A 10,602-nucleotide genomic window follows, 5' to 3' on the forward strand; every position below is an offset into this window, starting at 1 on the left:
TGTTTCCGCCCGGGATCGAACCGGGGACCTTGTGCGTGTGAAGCACACGTGATAACCGCTACACTACGGAAACTGTTAAGAAAATATCAATAAAAGATATTCTGATTGTAATAATTTTTTTACTTCGACTGGATAGTGTCTGACTATACTTGTTGATATGTGATTGTAGATTCGGAAGGCGCCATCTCAGTAACAGCCTATTGACTCTAGCTTGAAGACGCATAAATTATAATAAGAACACACACACACGCAGATAAACTGTTGCAATACTTTGCTGTGATCATGAGGAGGAAAGAGGCAACAACGAAGGAATCAATCCTGCCGTGGGACTGGTTATTCGATGAAAAAATTGTTGCATTGCCAATGTCAACAAAACTGAATAAAACAAGTTCTTGCGACTTCCTGACATTAATATATATTCTTTTCGAAATTAGTAAAAAGATTTACATTTAAATGTTTAAAATTAAATAAAATTTCATTAATAAATTAGCACGCAGACTTGTTGTGTCATAGACCGTCCTCTTTAACTTTGATAGACTTTATTTAAACAACAAAAGACTTTTAATCAGTGACGTTAAGAATACATAATTATTATTTTTTCTCCTATATAAATGTGTTATGTTAAAAAAATCACCAATTCCAATGTTTAATTCATTACGTACAACTAAATTAAACAACAGTGAGTTAGAAAATCTATCGTATATTAAAATTTTATTTAATTCAGTCCATATAAAAATATTTTTGCATGAATATTATTGTTAAAATAATATATATCCAAAAATTTATATAATTTAAATTATATTCTATTCATTGTTGAACGATCTACTCGACGTGAGCCTGCACAATACAATGGCGACTAAAATTATGATAATCAATTAACAGAATTAATAAGTTACGATTTATTGATGAAGGCACATCGTTGGTCGTTTTGAAGGAAATATATTTTAGCTAATAGTGAGAAATAAGTGTAAGAAAGCACAATAAGTGTGAATGTTAATTTATCACTCTTGATAAATGTACATTGTTGTTACGTTCGAGGGATATTCACATCAGCTAACTTCCTGTATTAAGTGAGAGAATCGTTATATATAATATAAATTCTAAGTAGCAATTTTAGCATTTTCCATAAATGTGTATCGGTTATTTGGCCGGAATCTAGTTCAGATCTCTTCTAATACTACAACTATTCTTTAAATTATAACTCGTAGTTTTACCGTTAACTGCTAATGTAAAGTTATTATTTAAATTTATATTCAGTTTTCAATTCATTTGCTCAGAAATTTGTAACTATTGTATAAGTTATTAAAATTAAATTGTGACTTCAATAACGTTGAGTTGGAAATTTAAGGAAAGATTTCAATACAACTCTGTATATGATCTCAGGGGATATAGTATATATATATATTGGTTTCCTTTCAAAGTCTTAAATTTAAAGTAAATTAAAATACAAGTAACATTTTTTCTGTAACTTTTAAATAAATGTTCATTTACTTGTATTAAAAATTCTCAAAAAAAAATCCATTTACGAAAATTCTGTGAAACATAGGACTGTAATTTTCGGTTTTTAAATTTCATAAATTAATAAGTCGAATTACTAAGATAAATCATTAATTATGATTCTCGCAATCAAATGATTTGACGTATCTAATATTATCATAAAAAAAATATAATTATATATTATTTAAAGTTAAAAAAGGTTCAGGTTAAGATAAGGTTAAGGCTAAGTTAAGGTTAAGGTTAAGTTAAGGTTAAGTATACATGTTTATATCTGTAAAGTTTCTACAAATCCATTCTACAATGGATTGTTTTGTTTAGTTATTCGACGTAGTATGTTCTTTATTTCATTGTGTGTATAATAAACTTGTAGCTCAATAAAACATCCTCAAATAAATCATAAGATTCTAATAAGAAAGCGAAATGTTAGCTTGTCTTAATGACTTACAATCTCCGTTACATAATTTTTTAATCGACCTCCGTAAAGCTCCTGGTTGTTGTATTTCGAAGTATGAAATTCCTGACTATTTTTCGAATATCCTGTTCGACCTTCACGTGTAGTTTCAGGTATTAGAGAATGAACAGGAGTTTTAATAAAACTGTCCTCAAAATACCTCACCTACTTGATATTTTCTGCATAGACACATGCAAGCCTCATAAAACAATCCTACCGCTTATTTAAGAAATATACTGCAAACTTATTGAATAATAATATACTTACAGGAGAAAAACTGTTTGGCTTAAGTATCTAATCGGGCGATGTAGTGTAAAATATTATTTTTATAAACATAAATCCTAAAGATTAAATAAAAACAATTATCATTCGGGACAACCTATTCAAGTTGTAAATATAGTTCTGAGAGAAATAATGTCACGTCATTTTATGTGATGAACTAACCAACATAAATCTAAGAGTATTTGAATTTTCATTTCCCTTAGGTGTTGAAGGTGGTGAGTATCACTTTGTGAGATTTAAGATACCTTAAGGTAATGAGTATTTAAGACCCTAAGATTGGATAAACTCAGGTAATAGTTCGAAGGGCTAGCGATTAGTGCTTATGGGTACCACGTAATAGGTGTAGAGTACACCACCTTCTAGATTCACTCTAGACCTGGCAATAATGTAAGGATCTCAGAACATTACTTAGTCCGACAAAACGTTCTTCTAAAAAAGAAAAAACAGGCAAAAGATCGATAAAAGGATTTTAGGACTTTTTATCTAGACCATCCCTTTAGCTAATTTTATTTTATTCATCTTAATATAATTTTAACAAAACAAAGTTTTGAAGATAGTGCCAATAAAATAAGATATTTTTTACGACCCATAGTCGTTAAAAGCTTGTAAACAAACTATTTTAATCCATAACTATATTTTGGTACCTAGAGCTTAGACCTTGAGTCTCAGATAGACGATTTAAAATCAGTCTTTTGAACTGTCAGCATAAATCTTACAACACCCTGTACATTTTGTAAATATTTTCAAAATACTTGTGATATCTTTAAAAATTCATACACGCCCTTAATTACAGATTTAACATTATCCTCTTAATTAATATTCTACACCCATATTCTGTATCAGAAACAACTTTTCCACTCTCACCACCAGTCGTTTCATAGTTAGATATTTAATGTTTTATAATTGTATTTATTTTAATAGATTTTGGTTAGTGTTTTAAATTTTCGGCTCATGGTATATTATTCTCTCTCTGCTTCCAATATTTTTTTAAGAGAAGAGTTTTATACGTGTGAATATTGAGGAGGAATCGGCAGTTTTTTTTTATCATTTTATTTATACAATACGTTTAAAATTAATTGATCGTAATTGTTTGTTACGTAACTGCTCGCGTTAGTGAAAAATATCTGTTTTTTTCAAGGGTTCCCTAAAATTATGACTAAACCGACAGAATTCACAAGATTCTGACGAAAGAAAAACAAAGGAACCTAATTTTACTCGGATTCGTATGTCAAAATATATTCTGAGAGGGACGAACCTATAAAATACACCATTAAATATTCATTATTTTTAAATCTACTATAAAAAAAATTACATGTTTCACACACATGCCCTTTCCCTGTTCCCACCCGTTCCTGCCATTTCCTTATTCTCACCCTACCTTTTCTTCAACAACTAAGCTTGGCAACGCACCCGCAACAGAGATGTTTAGGTCTGTAATCTTTAAGATGAATGCATGTGGGCGCCATTCTTTGTGGTTACATTTTTAGAATAAGGATAAGTAAGAATAAGGATTTCAAGTAGATATTACATCTTATGTGTTACTTTGTCAGTAAAATAATAGAAAACAATACATTAAGATTTTAAAACTATTTTAAAAAACACTCATATTAATTTACAGCAAAAATATAGCTTACGGTAAATGACGTCACGAAAAAGTTATTAATATAAGTTTCTCCAAATTTGAATTCTCTCGCAGGATCAAGAACTTCGATGTTGGAAAAAACGTGAATATTGGGATGTATTGAATAATCTTTGACTTTGAAAAATCTATCTTTATATAAATATTTTAGACAACATATAGAATGTACATAGATCTATATGACTTAAAATGTATGTATGTATGTAAGTCTGATTTCTGATGATTAGAACGTAGTTTCCGTAGTGTAGCGGTTATCACGTGTGCTTCACACGCACAAGGTCCCCGGTTCGATCCCGGGCGGAAACAATGTTTTCTTTTTCTTTAGTGTATATTTACTATATTGGTGTTTTTCTCATATGCATTCCCATTAATATAGATTGTAATTTTTTTGAAATAAAAAGTCTGCTATTTTTATAACATTAATGACGAGTAATGCATATTTAAATATGAAAAATTTTTAACTGCACGTTGCCTTTATTTCAAACAAAAACAAACATTAATGATGTATTTTGACCAAAAATTTAAAAACTGATTCACATGCGAAGTCTTCTCTGTTTAATTGAATTCTTGTTTGTTAATACTACAGTAAGTCTGAAGTGATTTATTTGATGTTTTCACTCATATATTTTTGCTATTTAAATATGAACTTAAAGTTTGTGCTATTTAAGTATATATTTAAGTATAAATAAAAAATATTGTAATTTTGAGGAACCACGAAATTAATTAATCCGAATTAAATCATTCTAATAATTTTCCATTACTTTCTATTGCTCATGTTTGTTCCTGTGATATAACGTGTTGCATACAGTAAATATCACATCGATAATAAAGATAGAAGTAGTAATGTTGAAATTAATATATCAATTAAACTATTGTTAAGACAAACAATGTTACTTTAATAGAATACTAATAATGACTATTCAAGCCTTTAGTAAGCATCAGTGCCTACAAATTTAATTGAATTTTGAATTGAAACTTAATTTTGAATTAAATGTAAGTGTTAAGATATGTTTTAGTAGATTTTTTTTTGGACAGTCATATATGTATATCTGTTTGGGTTACTAACTTATTCTTAATTAATTTTAAACTATACACACACAAACCAACACATTGTCGTATGTACTTCCACTTCTTATGGCAAGCTAAAACATTACGGATGGGTGACATATTAATTGTGCCAAAAATTATCACTGTAATTCATATTTTACCCCGAACTATATGTTATTGGCCCTAAAATACCAAAGAACCATAAAGCTAGCAGTGATCTGGAAATTCTAAAAAACGCCTGATACGATAGAAGAGGAAGAATATGTAAGAAATAGAAAATCAGTACGATTATGCTATCCCAAAACATTTTTCATAGTAGCTATTATTGACCAAGAATTTACGGTACAGTACAATTAAACCCCCATTATATGCCCCCATTGAAATCTAATTTTCTTGCCTTCCAGACTTAAATTTTTTTTATATCACTTGGTGACACTGAAACAAATGCCATAGAAATAGATAACAAAGGTACCCACAGTTATTTACAGTATAAAATATTTTGAGTTATCGATCTATCATCAAAATTATGAACATTTAATGTTATTTGAAAAAAATAAAAAAAATAAAACGAGTATAAAATACCAGTCCAAAGTAAAAGATTCATTTGTTTATTAACAAATTAATTTAACGTCTTTGTAACACGAAGTTAACACTTTGAATGAACTTTAAATTAAGGTCAAATTCCATCGAGAGTCGCAGGTTCGTGTCCCTTGACCCCGGACGGATCCTCAAATTGGTGACAGGAATATTAATCATCTTTATAAGTATTGCGGACTCGTGGTAAAAATTATCTTCTCTTTAGGAATGTTATTTGTTTTAAATGAATGGTGTTTTTTCTTGTGCGGATCGCGTTTGACTTTCAATTCACCTGGTTGTATTTGAAAGAAGCTGTAGGTGACCGCATCATCTCAGTGACCTGTTCATTCTAGTCTTTAAATAGTCCAAATGTTTAGGACCATGAACGCAGACTAACTATTCCTATCCTTTTCAGTTTGCATTAGGATACAAGAAGTGTATTGAGTCGTCCGAATGCGAGGAAGGTTTAAAAGCAGTGATAGTGTAGTTGTTAGTACCTTTTTTGTGTTGTTTCTAATAATTGTCTTCTAAGTATGTGTTAGAATTTCTTCTAGTATTATATTTTATTGTCTTTGCTATTATCAAACGTTAGACAAAGTATGATTTAATCTATTCGGTTGAAAATCCGCCACAACCGAACATAAAGGTATAAAATAGAGTAAGCTATTGGAAAATAGTAATTTCATAAGAAAGCATAATATCAAATTTTCGAAATACTATATTTATGTTCATAAAAAAAAATTAACGAAAGCTTTGTTTCAATGCAATTATTTCTTTCGTAAATAAATAGATAATGTAGGTATATACGTATGATTATTATAGATTTTTTTTCAACAAATTTTAATTTAAAAGATCGTTGTTGAATTGAAAGTTCGGTTATACATAAGTAGAGTTAATTTAAAGTTTATTTACTACCAACAGTGAATAAATTAGTCCTAGAGGAAGCGTTCGGATTTATATATCGATGTTCTCCTCTAGTTTACAAGCTGTTCTGAAATTCCAAGCTATAACAACTCAAATTAATTCAGATTGCATTCAAAGGAAGAAATAGTCCTTGATGCTTTTCCATTATATTTAAACCGTTATAGCTAAAGTTACAACATGTTTTAATTTATCTTTTGAAATCATTTTAAACAAAGGAACTCACGATATTCATTTTAAATCTATACAAAATAATATTCGTGGTATGTGAACATGTTTTTTATGGCATTCTGTGTCTTTAATTATTCATTATACAAAGTGAACATTAACAATAGAAGACATATAATAAAATATATGTTGATAAGCCTTTTTTACTTTATGACTCGAAAGTTATTGGTAGAAATTTTATGTTGATTACAATATAATTGAAACATACTTTTGATTTAATTTGACCTTCAAATACAATCTCTACATTTGCTACTGTATAATTTCAGATAGAGTTTTAATATAAGAAAAACAAACCGTTTACCAAAATACCACAAGTTTTTATTACACCCATGAGAATTAAACGTTTACGGTATTTCCTTTAAGTTTAAATACTGAGGAGAACGTAATGGTGGGTATGTCATATAATAAAATGTGTAAAATCCGTTCTAGGCACCACACTTTGTTTGCTCGGTAATTATATCTGAAGAAATGCATAAATTTGTAGTTTAAATAAAAAAACGATCAAGATATCCTTTAAACATAATAACTTCACAAAACATTTAACTATAAAACTGATTGATATAAAAAAAGTTAAAATCGTCATATGACATATATACATACATACATACATACATACATACATACATACTGTATACATATGAATTTAATCTAGAGGATTCCAATTTTTCGGATGCACTTTTGTTGTGTAGAGTAAGAAACAGAGCGGTTGTTGTTCTATAAAGTTATCACCTTATGTTTCTATGTATAATGATGTATAAATATTTTAATTATCTGTATCCAAAACATGACAAGACTATATTTCAAAGATCTTTAGGTTTACGGAATAAATGTAAATTACAGCTAAATATATTAAATATTTCAATAGTTATTTCGAATTCACAATTCCATATTTACGTATAAAAAATATTATGTGAAAATATTTTTTTTCAATAAATTTTCCTTTTTCGTAAAAATGTTCATCGTATTTTTATTTTAACAATCTTTATTACAGTGATTTTTATACAATACCTTGCCTGATGACCAATCTCATGCAAATAAATCTTTACTTTATTACTTTCCACTGTGAATTTTTTCAGGACGTTTTTTTTTAAATATTGCGTTCTGTGTATACGGAAAGTACAGATATACACACAGTAAATTAGTAAAAAAATATAAATTAAAAAACAAAATAACAACTTTGACAATTGACTATCGTTTCAACGAGTCCTTTTTTTTGAAATATTATCAAAAAAAAATTCAATACATATTTAAAGAAAAAAATTAAGAATTAAAGTAATTTTCAATAAATACTCATAGTCCATAGTTATTATTGGTATTCCTTAACTTGACTGGCACTCTTCTTTTTATTATATATATGTATAAGAGAAAGTACTTTATAAAAACTAACTTTCTAAACTTAACTGTCATGAAAATTATTTTATTCTAAATAACTTCATCTGAGCAATCTTTACCTCGAGAGTAAATTCCTGTTTCTGGTATTTCTGAGAACAAGTAAAGGAAAAACCAATTTTCTGTAATGTGTTATAATAAAAAAATATACAAGGATATATATTATACGTTTTAGTGAAAAAAGTCTGTTACTGTATTATTTATAAAGACTTATAAAAATTCCATAAAACACAAAAGTTCCTTCTAGTTTTAGGTAACATTAAAATAGCCAGTGGCCGTGCAAAATAATTTAATTGTGTTCCCCAACATTATAAATGACAGTGTGGTATGGACAAAACTATTTAAAAAATGTCTGACTAGTTTTCTACGGCATAATAGTTTTTTTTTCGTGAAGTAATTATAATTAAATAAAGTTTTAATGATTTAATTTGAAGTGTTTGAGGTTCGGTTAGATTTGTTAGGAAACGCTGTCTTAGCGTAGTTATGTTACGTAAAGTTGGTGAGGTCGACTGAAGAATTGTAAATAGTGTAGATTTCCTGAATTTGAATACAATTTTTTTTTATCATGTTAAGCCACTATACATACTGAAACCTAAATATTTTCCGCAAAATTTTCCATTAGTGTTTCTTGAATGTTTATGTTAAGTAAATTTATTGAAACCAGAAATACAATTTGCTTAAATCACTCAATCATCAATAATCATACAGATATGTATTGCATAAAAAAGTTAAAGTAGAACTGCCTTGGGGAAATATTCTGCCCAATACCCGCGGACCGTGCCGGCGACTCTATGTTGGTATTATGAGGAGTATGGCTCTCTATAGTTCTTTTATATAGTCAGGAGCTCTCACCCTGAGCTCCAAGGACCTTTTGCGCAAATTGCAGAGGAATGTATTGGTGAAGATGATCCGAGGATATCGCACGGTCAGCGTTTTTACAACTACAGTCCTTGCTGGGTATCCTCTTTGGAAACTACAGGAGGAGATAGTCGACGGGGTTCACCGTCACTGGGCGGAGGCTCGCTAGAATGGAGTAAGGTCCGACGCAGTTCGAATGAGAGCTCAAGCTCACAGAGTCCTAGTCTAATGATAGGAAGGGGAGGAAGAGGTGCGATTCCCGTGCCCTCCACTTTGTTGATGAAAGTAGGAGCGATTCGCCTCCTCCTTCATCGGTGGATTATATGTGTGAGTGACGAGCCAATGGACACAGCTCATCATACCATGGACGAATGGCGTTGCGGACTAAAACCTCTCACTTCCGCACTTGATGGGCCCGATTATGGGCAGCGAGAGGTATTACGTTGTAATGGTCTAAGTCGTCATCTTGCAATCTAGACATAACCACCCCAGGATATATACAATAATGAATATTATAATATAAAAATCATGTTACTATATATCCATATAGTGAGGTAGTTATTCTATGAAAATAAGTTTTTGTAATAAATTACAAAAAGAATTAAGTAATAGAACTGGAGAGGTGGTGCAGCTTTTATTCCTAGCTCTACCTGGTCTAGACTATAAACGTGTCTTCCAGTATTAATGTATTCTCAGTAACCAGATTTCATATTAAACAGATATGTTTTCATGTTTTTTTTAAAGTCACTCGAATGTTAAAATGCCTCCGGTGTTAGAGAATTGAAATTATCTTTTTATATTTACAAGAAACAGTTGCATTAAATAGTCTACAGTGACTTGTGGTTGAAAAGTATTTCATTTTTATGAAAAACCCGCTTTGAATGTATCTCTAATGAACGGTCAATACGGGAAAAATTTGAATATTTTTTTTGTGAAATAAACAACTGCGGTCGCCCGACCTCTGTTAGAAGATAATTTAATTTATAAACGTTCATGTCATACATTCAAATAAACTAAAACAAGAACCGGCCATCTGTGTGACCTCACATACATATAATGTCCTACTGTTTTAACTACTTATGCAGTATTCATAGTGGACGTTATCAACACACGTGAACTTGAGATAGTATTTGTTCTGCTGTTCATAATGTTTTTATACTTACATAGAAACCGTAATAAAATAGAAATTTAAGTTATATCACATCGCTAACATTTATTTTAACATATTGTACTGTTAAAAATAATACATTAAATTTGACTAACGGACATAAATAACATAATTTAAATGTAATGTCACAAAACAAGACGAGTTCAGAAGCAACGGAGCGCGAAGTCATTTATAATCTGTCAGATAAGTTTCACCAGAACTAATACTAAATAGTGCGGAGTATTGCTGACTACGAGCGACGTTGTTTAAACGCGGTTTAGTTTATTTTTGAGAATATGGAAATAAGTTTGACCCGTATCATCTGGAACGAGTTCGGCGGAGAAAGTTAAGGGTCTATAATTACAACATTCATAATGATTACTCTCACATACGATATAAATAATACAACTTAACATCTCTCACCAGTTTATAAATACTGACAATAAATAATTCAAGTGTATTAATTAAAATCTTTGTTGCGAGATCCAGATATAGAGCGCTCCTCTAAATATTATGTTAAAATCATTGTACTTTCGGATGTCTTACAATTTAAAATGTAAAACTCAC

General features: G+C 29.7%; 2 non-coding genes across 2 annotated transcripts; one reads left to right on the top strand and one right to left on the bottom strand.

The window, feature by feature from the left end:
* Trnav-cac (transfer RNA valine (anticodon CAC)) lies at positions 1 to 73 on the bottom strand. The gene has a single exon. It is a non-coding gene; the product is annotated as a tRNA-Val (tRNA).
* A 4,029-nt stretch (positions 74 to 4,102) lies between these two features.
* Positions 4,103 to 4,175, top strand: Trnav-cac (transfer RNA valine (anticodon CAC)). The gene has a single exon. It is a non-coding gene; the product is annotated as a tRNA-Val (tRNA).
* Positions 4,176 to 10,602: the final 6,427 nt, after the last annotated feature.

This window comes from Danaus plexippus, chromosome 27 (assembly GCF_018135715.1).
Source record: "Danaus plexippus chromosome 27, MEX_DaPlex, whole genome shotgun sequence".
NCBI classification, from domain to species: Eukaryota; Metazoa; Arthropoda; class Insecta; order Lepidoptera; family Nymphalidae; genus Danaus; species Danaus plexippus.